We start from the raw sequence: 11,204 nt of genomic DNA on the forward strand, positions 1-11,204 counted from the left end.
TTATCTATACTGATATAAAAAAGGGAAGATTTGTATTGAGATAACTCCAGAACTACTGGGCCGATTTTGAAAATTCTTTCACCGTTAGAAAGGTAATTTATCTGTGAGTAACATAGGCTATATTTCTTTAATTTCTTGCGAGCGAAATCTCAAGCAAGCTACTAATTAATATAGAAAAATGAAAGAATGCGAGAACTTAAATAAGAATATGATACAATAGGGGTAGCAAGCAATATGATTGTGTAAAAGATGATATTATTAAGAAGATAGTTATCACAAATGGGCTGGCCGCCGACGCGTCTGTACACCCAGATATCGCTGGAGAGACGCCGTTGGAAATAGACGCGCAAAATCTTCAAGTCGACTGGTAGGAGATGGCGTAGGACAAGTGACGCTGACGTCCTTTTGTGTCGCAAGCTAAAACCTAAGTATGACTTAAATGACGCAAGATAAATTGTATAAAACTATATAATTATGTTACAACGACCATATTTAATAGTTTATTTAATGTTTTATAGAGCATTTCCTGGTAAAAGAGGAGCTACGTGTAGTCATTGGCTGGAGAGGAGCGCGTTTCCATGTATAGTTAATTGAATGCATTGTTTAAACGTTGCAGTTTATTCTCTCGAGTTCAAGTGAGACTTCATACACGTTCTACACATTACATTCAAGATGAGAAATAAAATTACTACACATATATTACTAGCTGTACCCGTGCGGCTTCATCCGCATGGAATTATGAAAATTTTACTTTATTGATTACACTTGTCAAATTATCAATAGCAAATGTCAAAATGACATGACATGACAAACCTTGACAATCTTGCATCCTTGATGTTGGCAGCAACTTATGGTCTCTTTCCGACATGAGGGTTTTTATTTGAAATATTTAGCCCCTAAGTTTAATGGCGTGACGTAAATGTAGGGCTTTTATTAAAAAAAGAATTATTTAAAAATATGCTGTAATTGCTGACATCTTAGGCAACAAATAAGTGTGTGTTTACGCATTATTATAATAGTAAGTATAAGTATAGTATCATAACATATTAATATTTATGATATTACAATTATGTATATTAACTGTCTTTTTTTAATATCACTAAGGTCTGTATTAGAACTTGTCTTGCGATCCCTTTAATTTTTTTTGCATATTCTATTTTATTTATGTGTACAATTTGAAAAAAAATCGAAAAAATACGTGATGTTTTTGTTTAAAATGACAATTTCCGTTACATAAATACACGTTCATCCCAAGATATCTGCTATAGACGTTGTTTCTTAAAAGTAGCTAGTAGTTATAAAAATCACGTTACTTTTTTATAAAATAAGCTACTATTAAAGTGTAATACATCGCTGTTTTTCTTGCACATACTGATATAAATAATTTCTATGTTATCGTTACTATTTCGCAAAATGGCTACATAAAATCTTAATCTGTAAATAATAGAGTAAAAGGTTAAAATCCGATAGCTTCTTACTTGTAAATAATTATAGTAAAAATGTTGGAAACGGAATAATAGAAACCTGAATGGAGAAAATACAAATCAATAGATGAAAAGAAATACCTTCAAAAGGAAACTGGATATCACCGGTATTGTGTCGATTCTATTCTAGGTTTGTATTAATCTTTTTTTAGCTAATTGACTGTTAAGTCTTTAGTTTTAGAAATTATATTTTTTATTGCTTTCGCCCGTGATTTCTTCCGCTTGGATTTAGAAAAAAACAAAAGCAAGTAAACTAATCCTTCCTACAAACTATCCTCTACATCTATGCCAAATTTCATAGAGTTGTACAGCAGTTTAGGCTGCAAACACTAACAGACATTCATCCATATAAACTTTCATATCAGGATGTAAGCTAGAACTCGGAGAAGTGTAGTATCAAATGTGTAGAACAGCTTCTTACTGATGTACGAATCACGTGACAATTCCAGACGCACCAATATGTTCGAAACAAATATTCATCTTTGTTATTCGCGTCAAAAAAAAAGAGATAACAAAATGTGTTTAGGTATCGCGAACTCGAGCGTCTGTGGCTCAGTGGTTTGGGCACTTGACTTGTAATCTACAGGTCTTAGGTTCGAATCCCGCCATGTACCAATGTGATTTTCGATTTTTCGAATTTTCATATATACATAATCTACCCGACGTTCTTACGGTGAAGGAAAACATCGAGATGCAACCTGCACATAGCGGCGAAGAAATTCAAAGATATGTGTGGAGTCAACCAACCCGCAGTGGGCCAGCGTGGTTGACTATGGCCTAGTCACCCCTTACTTAGGGTAAGCTTCGAGCCCCTGTGGGGACGTATAGTAAGCTGGTGATGATGATGATGATGAACTCGTGTTAATTAGTAAGAAGTAGTACTGTAATATACCAATTCTACCATTAATGGCTACAGTTTGCCAAAAAACTAAGTACTCAGTGTTGATGCCAGCAAAGCCATTCACTGCAACGATATTTATGACTTTCGCAATGCGATCAACTGAGACAGATTGCGTTTTATACAATACTAGCTGTATCCGTGCGGCTTCATCCGCATGATATTATAAAAACTTTATTTTGTTGCTTTTTGTTAAATTTCAAAATTCAAATGCACAAATAACAACGTAACGCATTGGATACTAATTACCGTACCATGGCAATCTTGCTTCCTTGATGTTGGCAGCTTGTAGTTTATGGTCCGTTTCCCACTTGAAGGTTTTTTACAATTTGTTTACCCTTTAGTTTAATAGCATGAAAATATATAGCCTAAAGCGTGTCGTAACTGTAGTACTTTTTTATCAAAGAAAGAATTATTCAAAAATATGCTGTGATTGCTGACAACCTACGCCATGAAGTAGTGCGTGTTTATACTTTATTAAATTTGTTTAGATATAGATATAGTATAGTAGTAAACAATATGGAAATTGTAACTATGAATGTATACATTCACTATATACATTTGAAGCGTAACTAATAATTAAACAAATTAATCCAATTCATCTGTTCCGCTTTGATTACTCTGCGCGTTGTAATTATTAACCCTTTTAGGAGGATTTACCGCTTTCAGTAATAATTGCTTAGCTCAAAGGGTAGATTAGTAAAGCAAAGGGTTTTTTGGAATAGCAAGAGAGTACATTCTCTAAATATAGAGTTATTTGTGTCTGCAATAGATATTTTCTTAAAAAATTTTGTATAAAATTTCTTTAAAAATACTTGGGATTCAACTGAAGTTTAAGATTTTATCTTAGCTAAATGTTAAATTTCCCTTCAACCGGACACGTGCCGGAAATGAGACGACTTTAAGAATTCTTATCCTTTTTAAATGTAAGAATTCGAACAAAGCACTTTTTAAATATCAAATTACGTTTCAAATACTCATAATTTTAATTGTAATGAATAACAAAAAGTAACAAAGACTTCAGACGTAAAAACTAAATATTAATCATTTACGTTAGTAATATTGCAGAATAAAATTAATAAAAAAAAACATACAGACGAATTGAGTACCTCCTTCTATTGGGAAGTCGGTCAAAAAATAATGTATTACGTTACTTAGATTTCTGTATTAAGTTACGGTGGTTACTTTTTACATTTTCTATTTCTTTAGATTTCCTACGCTTTTTTCTGGGATAATATGTTATGTGCAGCGATAAGCCCCACACTTCAAAGATGAGGAAAGTTTTAAAAGGGTTTCGATAATCGGTAGGATCCAAAAATTCTCTCCAACACCGGAAACGATATCTGAAGATAAAAGAATGGACCAAAATGTAAGGATTTTAACATTTAATTTCATTACAAAAAAAAATGTTATAAAAAAGGTTCAAAAGTATTTTTGTCTTCAGACATTTTTTGTAAAAGAAATTAACTTTTTAATTATCTAAATTAAGACGAAAACATTTTAACCATTTAATTTCCGGACAATCTTAAACAATTCCAGTGGGTAATTTCCTTCTTCTAGATACTTTGATTAATCGGCCGTTTGAAAATAAGATATTATATTGATAATTCTTATCTATACTTACTATTATAATAAAACGTAAACGTATACTTCTTTGTTGCCTAAAATGTCAGCAATTACAGCACATTTTTGAATAATTCCTTTTTACTAAAAAAACCCTACACATACGTCACGCTTTAGGCTATATATTTTAATGCCATTAAACTTAGGGGGAAATATTTTGGATAAAACCCTGCTGCTGCCAACTTCGAGGAAACAAGGTTGCCATGCTTTGTCATCTTGTCATGTCATTTTGACATTTGCAATTAATAATTTGACACATGTAAACAATATTTTTTTTCATAATTTATATGCGGATAAAGTCGGACGGGAATAGCTAGTTTATAATAATTGTAGATACTTAAGTTACATGTGTGTTATCATGTTAAGTTGATCCATAAATGCTTTTAAAGAAAGTGAATTTCAACTTAATTTTGCCCTTTCCCATAACGTAAAAGGAAAAATGTTCAAAGACAAAGTAAAAATGGCAATCGTTTAAAAATGTCAAAAGCGCTTTTTTATATGTAATTGATATCTCGTCCCTTTTATTGTTTGAAATTAGGTTCTGTGCAAAACAATTTTCACAAGTTATTTACATTCACATTATACGTAAGGAATTTTATATCTTTAAAGAGATACACGATTTAAAAAATACGAGCGATCATTGTTTCGAGATTATTGTTTAGTGTTCACAAGTTCTAAGGATAGACTGCCGAAGTCATCTAACCCGGCGTGCATAAGTCAAACTAAATAATGATAGCTCACAAGCGCCCTCTTGTCAATGTCAAAAAAGATTCACAAGATCCTTTTATACAGCTGAAATGTAATTTTAATTTTAAAACATTTGTTATCTATATGTAGGTTCTAAATATAAATATTCTGTCCGATTTGGACATTTATTGACTATAGTTGACTCATATTATCGAGGTATCAAGTAATTTTCATAGTCCCCGTGAAATTAAAAAAATAATAAAAAGTATAGCCTATGTTACTGACAGATAAATTACCTTTGAACTGGTGGAGGAATTTCTAAAAACGGCCCAGCAGTTTTTGAGTTATTTCCATGCATGGAAAAATACAAAAATACAAATCATTTCTCTTTATAATATTAGTATAGACGAAAACATCGCAGTGTGTAATTTCAGCGAGATTGTTAAATAATTTCGTTAAAATTATAAAATCTCTTTGAGTGGATTGTGGAAGGCGAACACAAAGGAAACACGAGAAACCAAAACGGTGTTTGTTTAACTTATAATTATAACATAAATTTTGACATAAGCTTCAGATAATGATAAATACGAAATTAATATGCTTTTGCAGGATTTTTACATAAAGTTACAAATTAGTGCTACTCAGCTACTGATTTCTTTTATAAAATCTAAAACTTATCAGTCCGGATAATCTAAATCGAATCGTATTTATTACCATCAAGAGCGCCATCTATTGATGTTTTTAAAAAAATTAAATAACCATAACAAAAAATTTATATTTCACGTTGAAGGAATAAAAGCGGTGCGACTAACGAGTAACTGAAAACAATCGAAGAACCCTCGATACGAGAAACTTAGATTGTTACAGATTTAACAGAAAAAGGGTCGATCTAAAATGTTAGCTATCACTATTTACTAGATACTTTAATGTTTTATGTATTTGTAGAAATTGTCACATCTAAATTGAATTTATAAATGTTAGCAACCTAAAATATATGATAATCCATTAATGTTTATACATTGCTTTATTATGACTTATTTAAATAATAATAGACTAAGTTATCATATTTATTGACTACCCCGAGTATATATACGGGGATGATCGAAGTCCGACTACACTTAGCCAACTTTCCGGTTCAAAGATGTCTGCAATAACTGTTGTACTCCTTGTCCTTGCGTTGAGGCAAACAGTTGTAGGTATACGTGGAAACGAAAGGATATTCTCGTCATTAGGTTTGGATGATTATTCAATCGACTACACAAGTACTGAAGATCCTTGCGCCTTCTGCCGTTTGGATAATTATAATAACACATTTTTAAATATCGGAAGCAGTCAGAGAATGAGATCTGTGAGTGAGGATCTACTGCGCAGTGAACTGATAAGATTGGCTCAGAGTGACCCAGTGCTGCACGCGCTCCTGCAGATTATGAAACGTCGGCGACAAAATGCTCCAAGAATGCAATAAATTCTGCCGCCACCGACATTGATTACATAAGTCTAACAACGCTTACTATTTTACTGTGTTTAATGACATTTTGATTATTGTGAAATAAATTTTTATTTAAAATTTAAGAGTTTAATTCATAAGCCCTTGTCCCGTATCCTGTTTCACACAATCCATGCATATTTTCTTCGGTCTACCTTTATAGGCATCAACATACAATCTTAATGCTAATATCATGAATCAACTTGTATTTTAAGCAATATTTATTTATTTATTTATTTATTTATTAGCTTTATTTATTCCATACAGAAAATAACTTATAAACGTACAAAATAATATGTATACATTGTGTAGTAAGTATGGACCCCGTTTAGGGTAAAAGCCTCATCCAAATGCAGACTTTTTATAATAGAACTTTAAAGTACTTTTTATGACATTAAAAAAAAAATTCACAGCTATAAAAGTGTTTATATTAGAATTGTTGTGTGTTACATTAGAACAATTATAACATCGTTGATGTTTTATTTTTGTTTTGTACCATCTCAAATTGTTAAATTAAAAAAGTTTTTAGGCAAAATTATAACATTGTAAAAATAAGCAATATAGTTTAGGCATAAAAGTAAGAAAACATAGTGTTCTTTGTGTAGACTTACTTTTATTCCAGATAGACGCAACAGACGGAGAGCTTAACCAGATGAGTTAGAATCAGCCAGGGATATATTTAAAGATAGCGCTTTTATACATTTATTCGTAATAGGATTTTAAAAATAAAAGTTGTTTTGTTACTTCGCCAAAAGCTAGTATTAGTTAAAAGTAATAGACGATAATAGATGGCGCTGTAGTCATTTTATTTCTTGTTATTCTTATTAAATAGAATTATTGTAAAACGACAGTCTAAATTAAATAGATATTACTGGCCTAATAAACATTTTAAGGGAACAAAAAAAGAAAGAATAAGTGTAGTGTATTTTAAAAAGAAAAACTTTTTAATAAAAAAAAACAAAAGCGACTTCCAAACAAAATACACTAAAAACAAAATATTCTCAAAAAACAGTACACTAAAAAGTAACGAAATAATGCCTTGAAAATAGTAAACCTACCTTATTACCTGATGATATATGCTATCGCGGACTTTTATTTAGCTAATTTAAAGGGCTACCATTCTTCCATACATCATTTTTATGTAGGTCTTATAGTTTAGGCTAGGTAAGCAAAGAAAGCAAAAATGACCCGAAATTTCGTCGCGCGATTTTGAGCTAAACTATTTAACTACGTCGTAGTCTTTGACTCCAAAAATCAACCAAAAAAATGGAACCCACCTGCAAGCATTACCTTTCGGATAAAAAAAGAATTATCAAAATCGGTCCACTAGCGGCGGAGTTATGTCGTAACACACATAAAAAAAAAACATACAGACGAATTGTGTACCTCCTTCTTTTGGGAAGTCAGTCAAAAAATTTCGAGATGAAGAAATATAAAGCATGTTAAATTGTTTAAACTATCGTGAGACATTACTTTAAGCGAAAATTAATTAAAAACGGCTCAACTTACGCTTTTTTCCTCCGGTGACGGCACCGACTAGTTTCGGATCCTTCGGGGATCCTTCTTCAGGGCGAGTATTATTTAACTTAATTATACCAGAAGAAATTCGGTTTTGGATAAAATTTCTTTTATTTCATCGAAAAATATTTTCGCGAGTACCAGGAGCCCATAAAACACTAGGAGATAAGCAAGCAGTGAATGACAGGCGACGTCATAGTTCCCTCTGCAAATCAGCCGCGTGAGTCAATCAAGATAAGCTGACAAACTATTGTCGCTCTTATTTGAACGTATACAAAGTTTAATATGCCTCAAAAAGTACTAATTATTATACTAACTATTATGTCTGCATGTGAATTAAAACAGCTGTCGATGTTGCGGTCTGTTTATAACACGTCATGTTTTTTTTTTATCGACTTCCCAAAAAAAGGATATACTCAATTGAAAACTTTGAAGTCGGTGTCAGTCAATGTAGATTCATAACTAAAACGTTACTATACTTTCGGCTGACACTGACATCAATGTAATAATAATTGTACAATATAGTCATAACAGCTACAATAAGGGAGGTTCACTATTTTTAAGGAATTATTTCATTACTTTTTAGTGTACTGGTTTTTTTGAGAATATTTTGTTTTTTTGTGTATTTTGTTTGGAAGTCGGTTTTGTTTTTTTATTAATGCCATTTTCTGTGCCCATGTAAGTTTTTATTTTATGACAAAACATCCGATAGCAGCGCCCTCTACCGGCTCTTTGTTTTATAATTTGATATTATATTAGATATTACATTTTTTATTGTTTGTATGTTACTTAAGAAAAGGTATCGACAAATTAATGAATATTGTACTATAATAGTTTACAAGATGGTTTTATTATGTTTTTCATGTTGCAATAAACGTGTTTTTTATTTTATTTTCTATATTATTCATACCTTTCCTTGTAATAAAGAGCAGTCGAGTCAATGTTTCTTTTTATATTTTGCTATTAAAATGACAATGTCCCTCTAACGTATTTCTCTCGCCGTGTACCGAAATTACAACAGCGTTGTATGAAACATAATTAATTTAATGTCTGGTGTATCCCAATTTCTACCCCGAGGGTCAATTATTGTGTAATTAATATGCACTACGGCTTATAGCTTGGATTACATTAGAGAGAATATTACAACCTTAATGCTAAATTACAATAACAAGAAAATTACATCAAATATCTTGTTCAGCGATTTACATAATTTTGTTTATGAACTACGATTAGCTATATATGAACTTCTTGTCCATGAATCAATTAAGTTTTCCATTAAGAGGTGCAGTTCACATGAAATTGTAAAATTTAGTTTAAAACACATTAAGTGGATGGCATGGTGGATGCAATTTAGACGCTCCCCTCCACTTCCGCCCCAGACGTGCAATCACACGCCTGTTTGCTTTCTCACGTATTATGTTACCGTCACATTGTAAACTTTGCCAATTTATATTCCACCAGTTATATTACAAACCTGCAAATTGTAAATTACTTCCTTATTATCTTTTTATACTTTCAGTTTACAAGTTGACTTTTTTTTGCTGTCACTATAAACTATCGGTTACTGAAGACCTATTGAATTCAGGGGTCAGTAGTTAGTATTACTAGTTAGAGTTAGTAGGTCGTCGGTGGCTCTGCGATTTAAGCACTTGACTTGTAATCGACAGGTCTTGGGTTCGACACCCGAAGTGTACTAATGTGATTATCGATTTTTAGATTTACATAATTTACCCGAGGTTCTTGCGGAGAAGGAAAAATTTGATGCAACTTGAACATATGTATCTCCAATGAAATTTAAAATATGTGTGTGAAATCAGGCAGCCAGCGTGATTGACTATAGCCAAATCACCGGAGAAGGCTCCGAACCCCTCAGTAGGGACACATTGTGATGAAATACTAGTCAGATTAAATATTGACGAAGTTCGCAGTCTGTTGGTAACACATACTAGTACATATTTATTACTTACCTACGCAAAATGCGACAAGGGTGTATCACTGTAGCCCCAGCTGAACACTTATTGCGCGCTACCATGCGTGTTCGAATGCGAGGATTCTAGTTTAAAGGAGTAAAGGGTTCAGGACCACGTTTCCTGACTTACCAAACTGTAGACTCATACACCCATAAAAAATGTAACTGTCGATTAGCAATATCGCTAGCGGATGTTACATTGTCTACAGGCATACTCTAGTTCCTCAACGTCTGAGGGCATATCATGAAAACTTATGAGAGCTTTTTCGTAACGTCGTCGACAGTCTATCAGGTAAGAATTACATCGACAAATCTCATAAAAAAATCGTCGACGCTCATTCGTTATAGGCCCTGCGATTCAATAACGTTTCGAATGAGGAACCTCAACCTTAACCTTAGAAACTATAAGTAATTTTACATACAAAATTACGTGTTAAAATCCATCGTAACGAAAGCGACGTGCCAACCAACCGGCGAGCGTTGTATGAACAAAGTATTGTTATTTTGTCCTTCAAACTTTTCTCATTTCAGTTTGCCGTACACGTCACGAACCATTCCAGATTCGTTGGACATTCACTTTCAAACTTGTATTTTGACGCGAATATTACTCTTCAGAAAAAAATTGATTACCTTTAACTATTCGTGTATAATCTATGAATATTAGATACTAATATAATAAGGGGTACACACACACTACTTTGTATCGCAGGATGTCAGCAATTGTAGCATATTATTGAATATAACTTTCTTTAATAAAAACCCCTACATTTACGATACGCCATAGGCTGTATATATATATTTTATAATATAAGATGGCAAACGAGCAAGCGGCCACCTCAATCCACCGAAATGGGAAGCGACCGCTGCCCATAAACTTCCGCAATGGCAGATGCGTTGCCTATCCTTAATTGACGGAAGAGGAGACGCACATAAAGAGGACATTTCCCCTTCCTATGCGTCTCCTCCACCGTCAAATCCACTTTTCCTTCCCATTTTTTCAAGGTATTAAACTTAAATTGGAAAAACGCCTTCATGTGGGAAAGGGACAAGAAACTACAAGCTGCCAACATTAAGGAAGCAAGGTTATTATGGTAACGATAATTTTGATAATATTTGCAATTGACAATTTGTCAATGATGATTGACAATGATGCAAGAAAATAATTTATTACTTTTTTACGGAACTGTTTTACGCAGATTTTCAAATACAATTCAATATTCAAGTATCCAATAGCTACGGGACTGCTGCCTGGGCCTTGCGTTAATGATTTATATTTAATTTAGTTTATTATTATCATCACTTTTGTTTATCAAGTTTATCTGTTTGTGTCATAATGTTGCATTTATGCTATTAAATGTTAAGAAATAAATGTAACAATAGGTATTTCATTGAATATAAATTAAAAAAAATTAAACGAAATTTAAATAAAATACAACAGGTAAACCGCAAACTATTCGGTCCTCGTAAATGGTTTTCGACGACGCGTTGACGTATGAAATGCTAAGGCACAGGAGAGCGTACAAATTGAATATATCAGTA

This window comes from Papilio polytes, unplaced genomic scaffold (genome assembly GCF_000836215.1).
Source record: "Papilio polytes unplaced genomic scaffold, Ppol_1.0 DF824180.1, whole genome shotgun sequence".
In the NCBI taxonomy this organism is placed as follows: Eukaryota; Metazoa; Arthropoda; class Insecta; order Lepidoptera; family Papilionidae; genus Papilio; species Papilio polytes.